Here is a 13,125-nt window from a genome sequence, read left to right on the forward strand (position 1 = left end):
AGACAAGAGATATATTTAAAAACATAAGGCAACTTAAGCATTTCCCTCATGCCAGTTCTTGGCGGCTACGTGAGGGACGAGTTATGTGCCACACACTAAGTGTCACCTGAGCTCCCACAAGCCAGAGAAGCTGAGGGTTGGTATGAATCCTGGAGTCAGCAGCATTTATTTATGAACACGGCGGCCTCAAATATTAATATTTTGGCTGTCAGTTTATCTCTTCTTCAAGGCTTAAAAATGGATGGGCCCAAAAGTCAGATGACCCACCTCTGAGTGAGCCCAGCCCCAGTCAGTCCTAAGCAGGGTAGAAATGGCCCTCACTTGGCTCCCTCTTGGCAGGAAGGGAGTTTGGAGAAAGAAACTCACAAGCTCAGATTTGACCTTTCCGGTGAGCTGTCACTTTGCAAACTGGGGCACAGGCGTGGAGAAGCTGTCATTGGGCATGACATTACTCAGCACTTTCTAGATAGGAAGTAAGTCATGGCCAGGGAGATTTCTAGAGAGACACGGAATTGATGGGTAAGGGTTGCTGAAGACACGTCAGGGCCTCAAAAAAATGAGTCAGAATGCTGGGAAGCCCTGGGCTTGAGGAAACATGGAGAATTGCAGCAATGGAGAGAGCTAACTGGGGGAGGGGAAGTGTGCTCCTGAAAGAGAGTGAGAGGCCAACTGTGGATCTAGGGATTTGTCCCTGGGCCCACCTTGGAAGTCACTCAGAGTGAAGGCACACAAGAGACCCCTTGCTGTGGGTCCCCTCCTTCAGGTCACTTGGGCCTGTAGGTTTCAACACAACAGGAAGCCCACTATGGAGGAGAGGAACAAGGACCAAAAACCCAGAGGATAGCAAAAGGGGAACCATCCTGAAGGGCGTTTCCTCAGTCCCACCTGACATTTGTCTAGGAGACTTCCTCACCTCCAGAACAGCAGTTCCTCAAAGACAGAACGCCCCGAGGAAGCACCAACCACTGTGTGAAGTTAAGGGAAGTTCTGGAACAGACGTAGTTATTTTACAATAAGGGAAATCTACTCGCCAGGTGCTCCTTGGATGTTGACAGGTCAGTTAGACACACAAAATACAGGATGCCCAAAGGTAAATTTGGGCCTGATACCCTGAGTCACAGCAATTAAGCTGCAGTAACGCGTCTGTGGAGACAGGCAGACAGAGACACACACCTCATGCTGTGCCCTGTTCACTCTTGCTTCATGAGAAGGCTTTCTCTGAGACATGTTGGCTGAAACTCGATTCCACTGGAGACAGACATCTCTTCAGGAGCGTGCCTGCTTCCTCCCCAGTACCCAGCCTTGATTCTGACAGATCCAGGGCTGGGTTGCGCTCTGGGCCCGCAATGCAAGAGAAGGGGGAGTCTCGCCGTGGGTAATCCACAGCCTCACAGGCGATTAGACTGCTGGCAGATATATCCTAAGAAAAATTGCTAACGGAATTGGAACTATTTAGCTCCGAGCAGGGAGAAGGCAGGCTGCAGTCATTACCCCGCAGCACTTCACGGTTCTATTTGTGGCTCCTGCAATCCCCATATTGCAGGCTGGGGAATCTGAGGACTATTAGGGCAATCGCTGGCTAGCACTGCTAGGTCCAGTCCAGAGGCCTGGGAAGGGGACCATGTGTCCTTGCCTGCCTCTGGTCCCTTTTTAGCCTGTTCTCTCCTGTGGGCATCGTCACGGTCACGTTTTTCTTTCATGATAATGAATAGTCAGGTCTGAAACCATGGGCACATTTGCCTTTTTCTTCCTCTCAATTATATTTGGGAGAATCCTGAACTTTCCTCACCTGCAAAATGAGAGCAGGGCCAAGTCGTTGCTAACATTAATTTAAGTGACATCAAATCTCAGCTCAGCTTTAATGTGCAGTGTGTGTGTGTGTGTGTGTTTATTTATATGTGTGTATGTATATATAGTAATATATATAATACACTAATCGAGAATATCTGTGCATATATATGTATGTGTGTGTATTATGTATGTGTATATATATAAAACTCTAATAGAGAATTAGGGAAAGGAACATTGCACAGTGCAGAGCCCCCTCAAAGATCAAAGATCACCAGGGCAGAAGACACCCCTGACAGCAGCGCCACCCAATAGTCCTTCCAGTGGAGACTGAGGGTCAGGTGCAGTCATTCAGCAGTGCTGTGCTGACCTGGACCGCCCTCACTGGTCCCATAACAGCCTCAGTCCCCATCAGATCCTACTTCCTCCAGAACCAGAAGCACATGGTTCTGCTGAGCCAACCCGTTTTCCCAACATCTCCGTGTCCCCCACGCTTCTGGGCAGAGCACGTGAGCCCCAGTCAGAGCCTCCCTAAGAGTCCTGCCAGAACATTTACTTGAGTAGAATTATTCCAACAAGCCCAGAGTCACTGGGAATGCATCTCTGCATGGGAGCATTTGACAGCAGGGTTGGGACAAAGAAAGAAAGCTGGCACCACTCAGACCCTGGTTTATTGTCACCCTGCATGTCGCGTGTTTGTCAATTTCAGCTAAGGGTCCAGACGACACAGTCCTCTGACAGATGTTGCTACTGGAAGGCAAGATGTTGCAATGAGATATGAAACCACAGTTAAGACTTCAGGGGCAGACTAGACAGTTTCAGAAAGCCTGGTGTTGGTTTAATGTGGTCCTTTTCCTTTTTAAAATAGGAATAATAAATTAGCGGGGTTTTTTTCTGGGTTTTTGTTGTTGTTGTTGTTGTTGTTGTTGTTTTATTATAGTCATTCAATTGTTCCATGGTTAGGGATAGTACTTTAAATTCTTAGTATTTTACTACATTATGAGATAGTCTATTAGTAAAACATTACTGAGGCCTCCATGCCTCGGGGTCTACTCTGCCTATCAGAAGAGAAAACCACAGGATACCCCCACAAAGTCAACTGCAGGGTGGGTTCAGGACTGGCTGCGGAGATGGGGCAGCCAGAGGCTAGCAGATCCTTCCAGTGCTGAACACCCCTCACTTTGTATGGCTACAGATGCTACAAAGTCCTTTGTAGAATTCACAAGAGACACAGAGAAGTCAAAAGGAAACAGAATCACTCAAATCTGTGATCCTTGAGGGTCCACCAGAGCACAGATCTCTGCTCTGCGTTCTTATCCACATGGGGTGGCACATCACATCCCTGTCCTGTGTTCTTATCACACGGGGTGGCCAGGGATCCCTCAGGTGCACAGCACCTGCGCTGGACAGTTGCACAAAGCTCAGCTCAGGGTTACGGGGCCAGGAGAGTGAAGGCTTGGTGGTCCAGTGGTTCCCAGTTCCATCGGCTTACCAACGGCTGTGCCTGATCCATCCTGACTTGAGGTCTACCATGCAGTAGATCGCAGGCCACACAGTTTTACATATACCTTTTGCCAGAGTACCTTGCATTATGCCAGTGTTATAAACATTCTTTGAATTTTGTTGTTAATGTTTGCTGTGGGTCCCTTTGAGACCAGGTCTCATGTAGCCCAGGCTGCCCTTAACCTTGTTATGTAGCTGACAGTGACCTTAAACTGCTGATCCCCATTTCCATATCCCAAGCACCGAAATCATAGGTATGTACAACAATGCCCCAACTTCTGGGAATGCTTTGAATGGCTTCATATTTCTGTGTATTGTGTGGCTATCACAGAATCTATCAAATCAATCTACCGATGGTTCTGATCTCTCGGCATTGTAAAAGCAACTCTGGACACATTATTAGATGCAAACATTGAAGACTTCAGAAGCAAGATGAGGAAGCTGGGATGTTTTAGCTTGGAAGTTTTAGCTGACAGCATCCCAGCAGCAGGCTGGAAGTTTAAGGGCAAGCCTGGGCTAGCCCCTCCTCACCCCTGCAGCCCTGTGGCCAGAGTTGCCATTAACACCCAGATGTCACCACCTCTCTTGTTTCTGCCTAATCTTCTCTAGGTCTCTTCTGTACCCCCAGCCTTGCTGCAGGAAAGACTGGCCTTCCCCACAGTTCTGCAGATTCATTAACCTCCACCGGAAGGTGACCATCTCCCTCACAGGCAGAAACCCTGCTGGTAGCTAGCTGTTCACTCACAGAGAATAGCTATGTTCTAATTGGGTTCTGGGGGCAAGAAGGCCGTGCTTAAAGCTCATTTGAAGGGAGGAGCAGAAGCCTTCTCTCTCTCTCTCTCTCTCTCTCTCTCTCTCTCTCTCTCTCTCTCTCTCTCTCCCCTCTCTCTCTCTGGCTTGATTGTAACTGTCCACTGAATTTGACTTTTCATAAGCTGAATACCTAAAATGCTCTCTTGTTTGACAATTTTCTAGACTCAAGCCTCTCAATAACAGTAACTGTTTGAAACATCTGTGCCCAGAACATCTGACTTGGGGCGTGTTCCTTGATGTGACAGCTGAGCAGGTAAATTTATTAGACTGGCTACAGATACTGATCTATCCCGAAGTGGAGACTGGGGTTCCGTTATGCACAAGGCAGGAGACTGTCTTTAGAATGTCTCTATTACCACGGGGTATGTGAAAACAGATGCCTGCCACCCAGAGCTCCATTCACCTATTGGTCAGCACGAGACAAACCAAATACGTCAATGTGATTCTGTCGAGCTTGAGACGGCTTCTGTGCACTGGAAACTCTGAATGCCAGCTGGCCAGCATTGCAGCACTGCTGGTGAAGGGTCCTGTCATCAACAGGATGCTGGAGAAGAAACTCAGGGTGCTCTCTGGGCACGATTTGGAATGCCAAAAGCTGCGTTGTGAGGCTGGAGAGATGGCTCAGTGGTTAGGAACATTGGTTGCTCTTGTAGATGACCTGGGTTCCGTTCCCAGAACCTACCAGGTGACTTATAACCATCCATAACTCCAGCTCCAGAGGATCTGACTCCTTCTCACATCTGTGGGTACCAGGCGCACAGGTGGTACACATCTGTACAAGAAGGCACACACTCATATACATAAACTTAAGCTGTGTTGTGAATGTTATGTGATTTCTTCCCTAGATCTTGATCACATGAGTTCACAAGCTTAACACCACACAGCAAGACTGGCCGGCTTCAGCCACACACACAGCTGCACATTGCAGGAAGATAGAGACCCAGTCATGGATGAAGGAGGCGACTCTTTCCTTACCCCTGGATAAGAAAATTTAAAACTCTCCCTTGCAAAAGGTAAGTGAGAAACTAGCTACTTATCCCCGGGAAGAAGAAAGAGAGGACCTCTCTGCAGGAGTGGTACAGGGAGGACTCTCCTCTCTGCAGGAGGACTCTCATGCAAATCCACTGACAGAATTTTAGTTTCCACAGATTTCAGGAGCACATGGCTTTCATAACTGAGATTGCATACTGCTTCTGCGGGCAGGCACATGCACAGATGACAGAGTGAGCTCTGCCTTGCAAACTCCGTGTTCAGGGATGGGAAAAGAAGCTGAAACAATGTTTGGTTGCCTCCCTTTGGAGCCCAGGCAAGGTAAAGACACAGAACAAGGATGAACATGGAGGTAGCAAATCTGGGCTATAGGATTCAAAGCAGTGAACAAAGGTGGGAACTTGAGAAAGCTCAAAGGGAGAACAAACTCCCTAGGATGAAGAACGTTTGATCCATCAAAAGCTGGACGGTAGAGAGAAGAAGGGATGGGCGTGGCTGGCAGACAAGTGCTCCTCTGCGAGCATTTGGAGCAATTGTGTAACGGAGGAAAGCTGAAAGCAGTTGACAGAAAATCCAGAGACTAGAACAACATATGATCACACACATCCACGGAGTGCTCCGGGAAAGGCTGACTGTGGGATGCTGAGGATCACAGAGGACCCTGCTCTGCATTCAAGAGGGCAGTGGCTGGCTGGAGAGATGGCTCAGTGGTTAAGGGCACTGACTACTCTTCCAGAGGTCCTGAGATCAATTCCCAACAACCCCATGGTGACTCGCAACCAACTGTAATTAGATCTGATGCCCTTTTCTGGTGTCTGAATAGAGTGGCAGTGTACTTATATACATAAAATAAATAAATAAGTCTTTAAAAAAAAAAGAGGGTGGTAGCAGAGGGAGGCCAGGCTTTAGAAGCAGAGCTGTATCCTCTAGAACTCCAGTGAAAGGCAGACTTACAAAAGAACACAAATACCTGAAGTGGACAAATGGCCAAGAGCAAGTTACACACACAGCACAAGGGAACACCAGGCTCCTGGTTCCCCGAGCTCTGGTCCAGAAAGAGGCAAGGTGAACAGAAAGGACCAGAAGTGCCGAGAGTGGGGGAAGGGTGCAGGATCTCTTAATGGACAGCAGGCATAGGAAGCCGTAGATGGCTATGAACATGATAAGAGTCACAGAACTGCCCACTGTAAGTGCAGTGTCTAATTGGATCCTATTGAAACTGTTAATAGCAACAGAACAGCATATACCACCTTCCTTTGAGAAGCGGCCAAGAAATGAAAAGTCTAGCTAAATATCTAGGAGAAAACCACCAATTTAGAAAAATGCCAGCAAGGAAAGTAACTTGATATGTGCTTATGGTAGATAAAAGCGGAGTCCCAAGCCTGGTGAATCCTGAGCAGATGGAGCCGGGCAGGCCTCTGAAGTGACCCAGCACACTTGGTTTGCAAACACCAGGAACACTTGGCTGTGACTTGCAAATGCCTGTGTTAAAGAGAAACAGAACCTAAGCTCTGGCAGTCATGTTACGTAACGCGCGCTTTCCGGCAGAGAGAGATTCGGTCTATGCAGCCCCGCCATCATGACCAATCAGATTTCTCTTGTTTGTTAGCTACACTGGACCGGTCTTGTGGCAGCCTCCCTGGGTTCCTGAGCAACTTCCGGGTTGCAGCTCCCTGGTATGCTAATCTTTATGGACTCGATGTCTCTACAAGTTTATTGTGCCTCTGTTTACTCTCTGACACACACCTTACAATAGTATCCACTCATCTCCTCCTTGCCAATGCAAACCTTAAACATGCGTTAACTTAACAAGCTCACATGACAGCCTCTGCACAATGGACCAATGACATAAAAATAAAATATGTCCCTGCCCCATGGACCAGTGTTTGCAAAGATGGAGAGACACGCATACTCAGAATTTCCTGTTTCTTCAGAGAAATCAATTTTCAGTGTCAAGTTCAGGCAACATTTACTTCTGGAATTTTCTGCTAACAATACACCAGTTGGAATATGTTAACGCAGTCATGAAAGGGACCCAAATATGTCTATGACGGTAAAGTTCTTTGAGAGTGGAAAGTTGGAAAGAATACCATGTCAATTAATAAGGCATGGTACAAGTCACAGACTGGAATTCTGTTTAAGTAACGCTTAACTTTCAGGTGGGACGGTAGAAACATCAGGAACTATTTGGTGGTGAAACTTCAGCATAGGTCATAATAATATTTTTTATATTAATGAACCAAAAGTATTCTTTACATAAAAATGACCAAGGTGTTTTGATGTCAAAATTGGTGCCGCAGTGTTAACAGTGGCAAAGCCTGGATGACGGAGCTACAGGAAGTTTGCTAGGTTCCCTTTTGTGTTTCTCACAAGTTGAATTTTTTCTATAATAATTATGTACTATAGACAGTAACCATTCTGAAACATTACTCCTTCCAAAACAGTGGCTACTCCAAGCACAAACCACACTTACATGTCAACTTCATAGCATTTAGGAAAACCAAGTGGCATAAGGCCATGTTTGCTCCACCACCTCCCATCAGTGTCCCAGGCTACCCAGCCCACAGAGTGTCCCGTGCCCTCCCTAAATGCTCTCTTTTGAGCTGTCTAACTAAGATATCATGGGTCCTAGGGCAGGAAGCTGGACCAGTAACCTCACATCGAGTGGATCCTGCATCCCGAGATCCCTCAGATGTAGCAATGGTTACTGTGTTAACCTTCCTGAAACATTGTTACCATACATGTAACATTTTATTTCAGTGTTTTTGTAAGCTTTAATGCTTTTTTTTTTTTTTTTTTTTTTTGCTTACAGTGAGCCTGTCATTTCCATTAACTCATTAGATTACCAAAGGGAACAACACTGAGCTCTTACCATTGTTTTCAGTGTACACACAAGGACACTCAGAGAGAGGTCAAGGATACCCAGACTCCTATGCAACGCGGGCAGAGGAGCTTACTTGAGCTGATCTCCAAAACACCAAATTGGAGTGGTGGATACTGATGATGAAATCACATCAGGGTATCTTCACTGTTCTGTTTCAGGATGTGTAGTAGACAAAGTTTAAAGTGTGCCACCAATTATATTTCAATTTCTAAGGACAGTAAATCAATGCTGGCATCCTTCTAAAACACATAGGGAATACTGGACTGATAGAATAGCTGAGTGGGGATCAGCACTGGTGCTAGTGTGACCTCTGGGCCCACAGATGTTGGGTCTTGTCAGAAACACCGGGACTTCACTCCGGTGCAGTGCCTTGTTGTAGCACGTGTGTGTGTGTGTGTGTGTGTGTGTGTGTGCTTTTAAAAAACAAGACCCATAGAGAGGATGAGCCACGCATCCAGTCAAGTTTGTATCTGTCCAAGGAGACAAGGGAACAGAGGAAATCTAAGATTCTAAAGCATGTGACAGGCTCAGGAAAAGGGGAAATAAAAATGAAGGAGGTGAAATTCAATAGGAACAAATTGTAACCTACAATTCAAAGATTAAAAAAAACAAAACAAAACCCAAAACAAAAACAAAAACACTGGATCAGGGAAACAAATCCCAACAACTACACAGATGAGAGGTAAAGCCTTGGAGACCTAAAGCCAGGGTTGTCTGCAAAGGTGCTGGGTTCCAGGAAAGGATAATGGGTGCTTCGGCTACACACATGCAGGTACAATCCTCAAACGGGAGGGAAGGAGACAGGCTAGTTCCACTGCGTGGTCACTGTGACCCAGAGACTTGGCACAAGGTGAGGGTCTAAAAGGAGCAGCTAGGGCACAGCTGGACCTGGCCATTTCTGAGAAGAACAGTGTAGGGCCAGACAGTAAGAGGTCCAGGAATCACCGGGGTCTCTCTGTGCCCATGAAAAGGTGAGCAGCTGGCCCTGGCTGAGAGCTTCCTGACAGTTAGTTACCTTGCTTATCAATCTGCTTGTCGATGCATCAACGGCATTCCCAGTTTGCTCTGCCTCTGTCACTGAGCATCCAGAGCATCTGCCCCTGAGACAGATTGTGTTGACAAACAGAACTGCCTCAAAGGGCACAGATCCCAGAAGCACTCATTTCCTGTGGAAGGAACATGGTGGTCTGGGCTCTGGGTAGTTAGTAGTGCCTGGGCTCCTGGGCTCTAAATCCAATGAACGGTTTCCAAGGAGAAAACACCCTTCTTCCAGGCCTAATCCAGGACAGAAGCTGGCCAAGAACATTGCCATCTCTGTGCAGACAGTGACACAGAGGCCACCGGATCCATAAAAGGCCCCTGTCATAGGAAGAGTCACAGACCTTCTGCTTGGCTTGTGTCTCCAGATCACACAGTTGGAACTTGTCCATAGACTGGAAACCTACGTCCCATCGTTCCAGTGTCCCTGAAGTCTGTTTGGAAGAGCTTGTCTCCTCCTGGAGCACGGCTCTGGAGGGGTCAGTCCACGCCATCTCACATGGCATGGGGTCTGAATTCAGGTGAGTGAGCTCCTTACTTGACAGGAGCCTGGGCAGTTGTGTGTGAGTGTGCACACCGGTGTGTCTTTGTGTGTGTGTGTGTGTGTGTGCAGTTAGCGCTCATGTGTGTGTGAGCACGTGCTTAGGCAGAAGCCATGTGTGTGTGTGCCTAGGTGATTGTCTGAGTACCCGCTAGGTGTGTATGGGTGGTGAGTGTGAGTTCTAGTGAGTTCAAGTGTGTGCACCTGTGTAGCTATGTGTACCTTTCTGAGTGTGGTTGGATGTGAGTGTAGAAGCCCACGTGTTTTGAGTGCCTGGGTGTGGCCTTTGTCCCCCCATGGTCTCACACATGTCCACACATGTCCACACATGGTCCCACACAGTGCCCAAAGAGCCCAGCCTGCCGCTTCCAAAGCCACAGTGGGGGGCCTCGCCCTGGGACCCGCTGGGCACGAGGGGGCGCCGCGCTACCGCTACCGTAGCCCGGACTCGCTGGCCGGGGCGGCCTGGGGGCGGCTCATGGGGCGGTGCCGGACTCTGAGCTGTGGGCTCTGGGGACGCCGTGCACCACCCGGAGGAGAGCCACGGCCAGGCACGCTGAGCAAGCTGCCGGGAGCCGGAGCAGGAGGTAAAGTTAAATTTACAGTGTGTGACCCGAGTCTGTTCCGAGAGTCCCTGGGACCGTTTGGAGACAGGGGCAAAGCTGCGAAAGAGGTCTGTGCAGCGGGGCCCGGGTCCGAGCGGAGCGTGGACACCTGTCTGCGGGCGGCCACCGGCGGGAACGCAGCTCGGCTGGGGTGGCTGACCGCGCTGCGGGGCGCCGTAGCCCGCGGAGGGGCGCTCGAGGGGTCGGGCTGGGCTGGGGCAAGCGGAGTGGGGCCTCCCGCGCTCCCCGCGCTGGAAGCCAGAGGATCGGGCTTGGCCGCGTGCTGCGCTTTCATGGAGCCTCTGGCGGCCGCCGGAGGCTGGGTCTTGCTGCCGCCCCGTCTGCCCGCGTCGGTTCTACCGGAGCCCGGGTAAGAAGAAAAGAGGAGGGCGAAGGAGGTTCGCAACCGGCGGCGGGGCCCAGGTTCCCCGGGAAGCGACCATGGCTCTCCCGGACCGGGCAGGACCGGGCTTGAAGGTTGTGCGCCCAGGCTTCGGTGGACAGGTGACTGGGGCTAGTCCGCGGCTCTAGTTCCCTTTCTGGTCCGAGGTGGTGAGTGACCCCCCCCCCCTCACGCGCAGACGCGCGCTCACGCGCTTTGCACACGCGGGTGTCCTGCCACCTTACCTTCTCTAACCTCCCAGGGCACCGGTGTGACTCGGGTGTGGGTCCTGGCTCCCCTGTTCCGAATTCTGCAAACTCTGGCTCGGACAGCAGCATCTGGTCGGGACAATGGCACCAGGAGTAAGGAGTGCGCTGGGTGCTGAGGGGATCTGAGCCTGGGCTGGCCGTGTGCGGAAGGTGAGCTGCCTCCTGTGCGCTCGAGATGATGGTCCAACCTCGTGATTCTTGGGGGATCCCACGCATGGTTTCAGAGTTTGGAAGTCCCTTGATTCCAAGACTTTTGACCCTTGAAATGCTGTCCTGCAAGGATAGCACTGGGTTCATGTGCTGTTCTAGGGACCCTTTTGGTCAAGTCCCAAATTCTCCTGCTCCTGGACCCCAGAGATTAGGAGCTCAGATTCAGCCTTCTTCTTGGCCCCTGGAGGTCCTAGAACCCCCCCTCCCAGCCTCCTTTGCCCTTGGCTAAAAAAGGCCAGGACAGCATTTGGAGCAATGGTATGCTGTGGATAATGGATTTTCTTCCAGTCTGGAACTCCGAGAGTGATCAAGTAGTGGATCGCATTGAGGCCCTGCTCTTTCTCCGGTCAGTGGAGTCAACCCACCGGGGCAGGGCTTTGCCTTCAGCACTGGGTTTTCATTTTTTTTCCTGAGCCAGGAGGGATTCACAAGCCCTGGCCCGGGCAATGGCTGTCCTATCTCACTCTCTCCAGTCCCTTCCCTCTTGGGCTGGGTAGGACTTTTACTGTCCTTGGTTAGGATCTGCTCTCTTGTGCTATGAATCCTGAGGCTGTTGTGGCACATGTAGGGTGAAGCCCTCTTGCCTGGAGGTCCCTGTTCTGTAACCAACATGCACAACAGGCGCATGCAGTGCTGTCCAAAGAAGGCTGTGGTTTCTGGGTCTCTTTGGGGGAGACTGATGACAGCTTTCCAAGGCCAGTTTATAGATTCCATTTGAGTCATTCCCCTGCCTTGGGGTTGCCATAATTAAAAACAAAACAAGCAAAAAGAAGTTGGGTGTTTGGGAGGCAAGGGAAGGGAGGGGAGTGAGCCCCAGGCTGACACAGATTGGAGCTGAGTGGTTTTCTTTTCCCAGTGCCTAGCAGAGCCCTGCGTGGGCCAGATGCTCAGAAAACGTGTGCTGGTTGATTAATTGTTTGAGTTATAATTAAGAGTTTCTACCTCGTGTATGGCTGGGAGCGGCATTATCATAATTACAGGTGTGCATGCCGTAATTAGTGGGTCCTGTAAAACACATAGGTTGGTAGGAAATGATAAAATGTTGGGGTTTGCCCTGCCAAGTGCAGGTCCTAGGCATCTCTGAGTTGGAGGGGGATGGGCTGAAGCGGACGAGGCTTGGGGTCCTCTTCACCCCTAGTCTGGGCTCATTTTCTGAAATAAGTGTGTCTCACCAGGTCCCCAGAGGGCAGGATGTGCCCAGGGGTGTCTGGAGTGGAAGGTGCTGTCAGCTCAGAAACCCTATGCGGGTATGTGGGGGCAGACAGGAGGGGAGCAGATGTGTGACACCGAGTGTGTGGGTGCTGAAGGCAATGGGATCTGATGATGAGGCTGGCCTCTGATCCAAAATGGCCCTTTGGGTCTGAGGCTGAGAGCCTGCCCATGGATGGTGTGGAGCAGGAACATTCAGACATAACGTTATCAGGGGATATATCCCCTAAAGGATGGGGACCCACAGAGCTCTCCACTGCTAGAATGGGAGTATCTGCCTGAACAGAGACTGTCCAGTTGGCCCCCATACCCACCATGAGGAAAGTAACCACATTGCTAAGGCCTCACCGAAGCTTCCACAGTGTCTGACATAAGCGAAGGTGCCACAGTTGGCTTGCAGTGTCCCCACTCCAGAGAGGATGAGTCAGAACTGCCTTTAGTGGGGTCTCATCTTCAGCTTCCAGAGCGTGAAGGTTCTTGGGATCCCTTTTCTGTTGCAAAGAAACATCATGAGTCCCTCAAGTTCATCAACTTTCTTAAGTGGAACTCCAAGGTTCCTTTTTCCAGAGAGGCTCAGTCCTGCAGATCATAGCATTTCCCAGTTGGAGGAGCTTGCTCTGCGGTCTGTGGCAGATTTGAGGAGGCCTGGGGACATCTTCCTCCTTTCCCAAACAGCTCAGTACATAAGAGCAAGCTGAGGAAGACACCTGAGACGCAGCCCCCATCATCTAGCCAATGGTGACATTCCTCTGAGGACACAGGGTTATCAAACCTGGTCTCGGTGTCCACAGACGTGGGGCAGTCTGCAGTGTTTGTGTAGACCTTAGTCCCAGAATCACGTGAGAAGGCTGCCCCAGTGACGTCCCTGTGCCTCTAGCTTTGTTGAGATTTGT

At 49.9% G+C, this 13,125-nt stretch overlaps 1 protein-coding gene across 2 annotated transcripts in view; it reads left to right on the top strand.

The window, feature by feature from the left end:
- The first annotated feature begins 10,033 nt into the window (after positions 1–10,033).
- The window catches only part of Kcng2 (potassium voltage-gated channel modifier subfamily G member 2), a 69,860-nt gene continuing 66,768 nt past the window's right edge, over positions 10,034–13,125 (top strand). Inside the window, exons 1-2 of one of the 2 annotated variants that reach the window (XM_052155805.1) lie at positions 10,034–10,144; positions 10,807–10,963. The gene's annotated coding sequence lies outside the window, so the exon portion shown is untranslated. The remainder of the gene's footprint in view (positions 10,145–10,806; positions 10,964–13,125) is intronic. The other variant, XM_052155804.1, reaches the window with a different exon arrangement.

This window comes from Apodemus sylvaticus, chromosome 13 (assembly GCF_947179515.1).
Source record: "Apodemus sylvaticus chromosome 13, mApoSyl1.1, whole genome shotgun sequence".
NCBI classification, from domain to species: Eukaryota; Metazoa; Chordata; class Mammalia; order Rodentia; family Muridae; genus Apodemus; species Apodemus sylvaticus.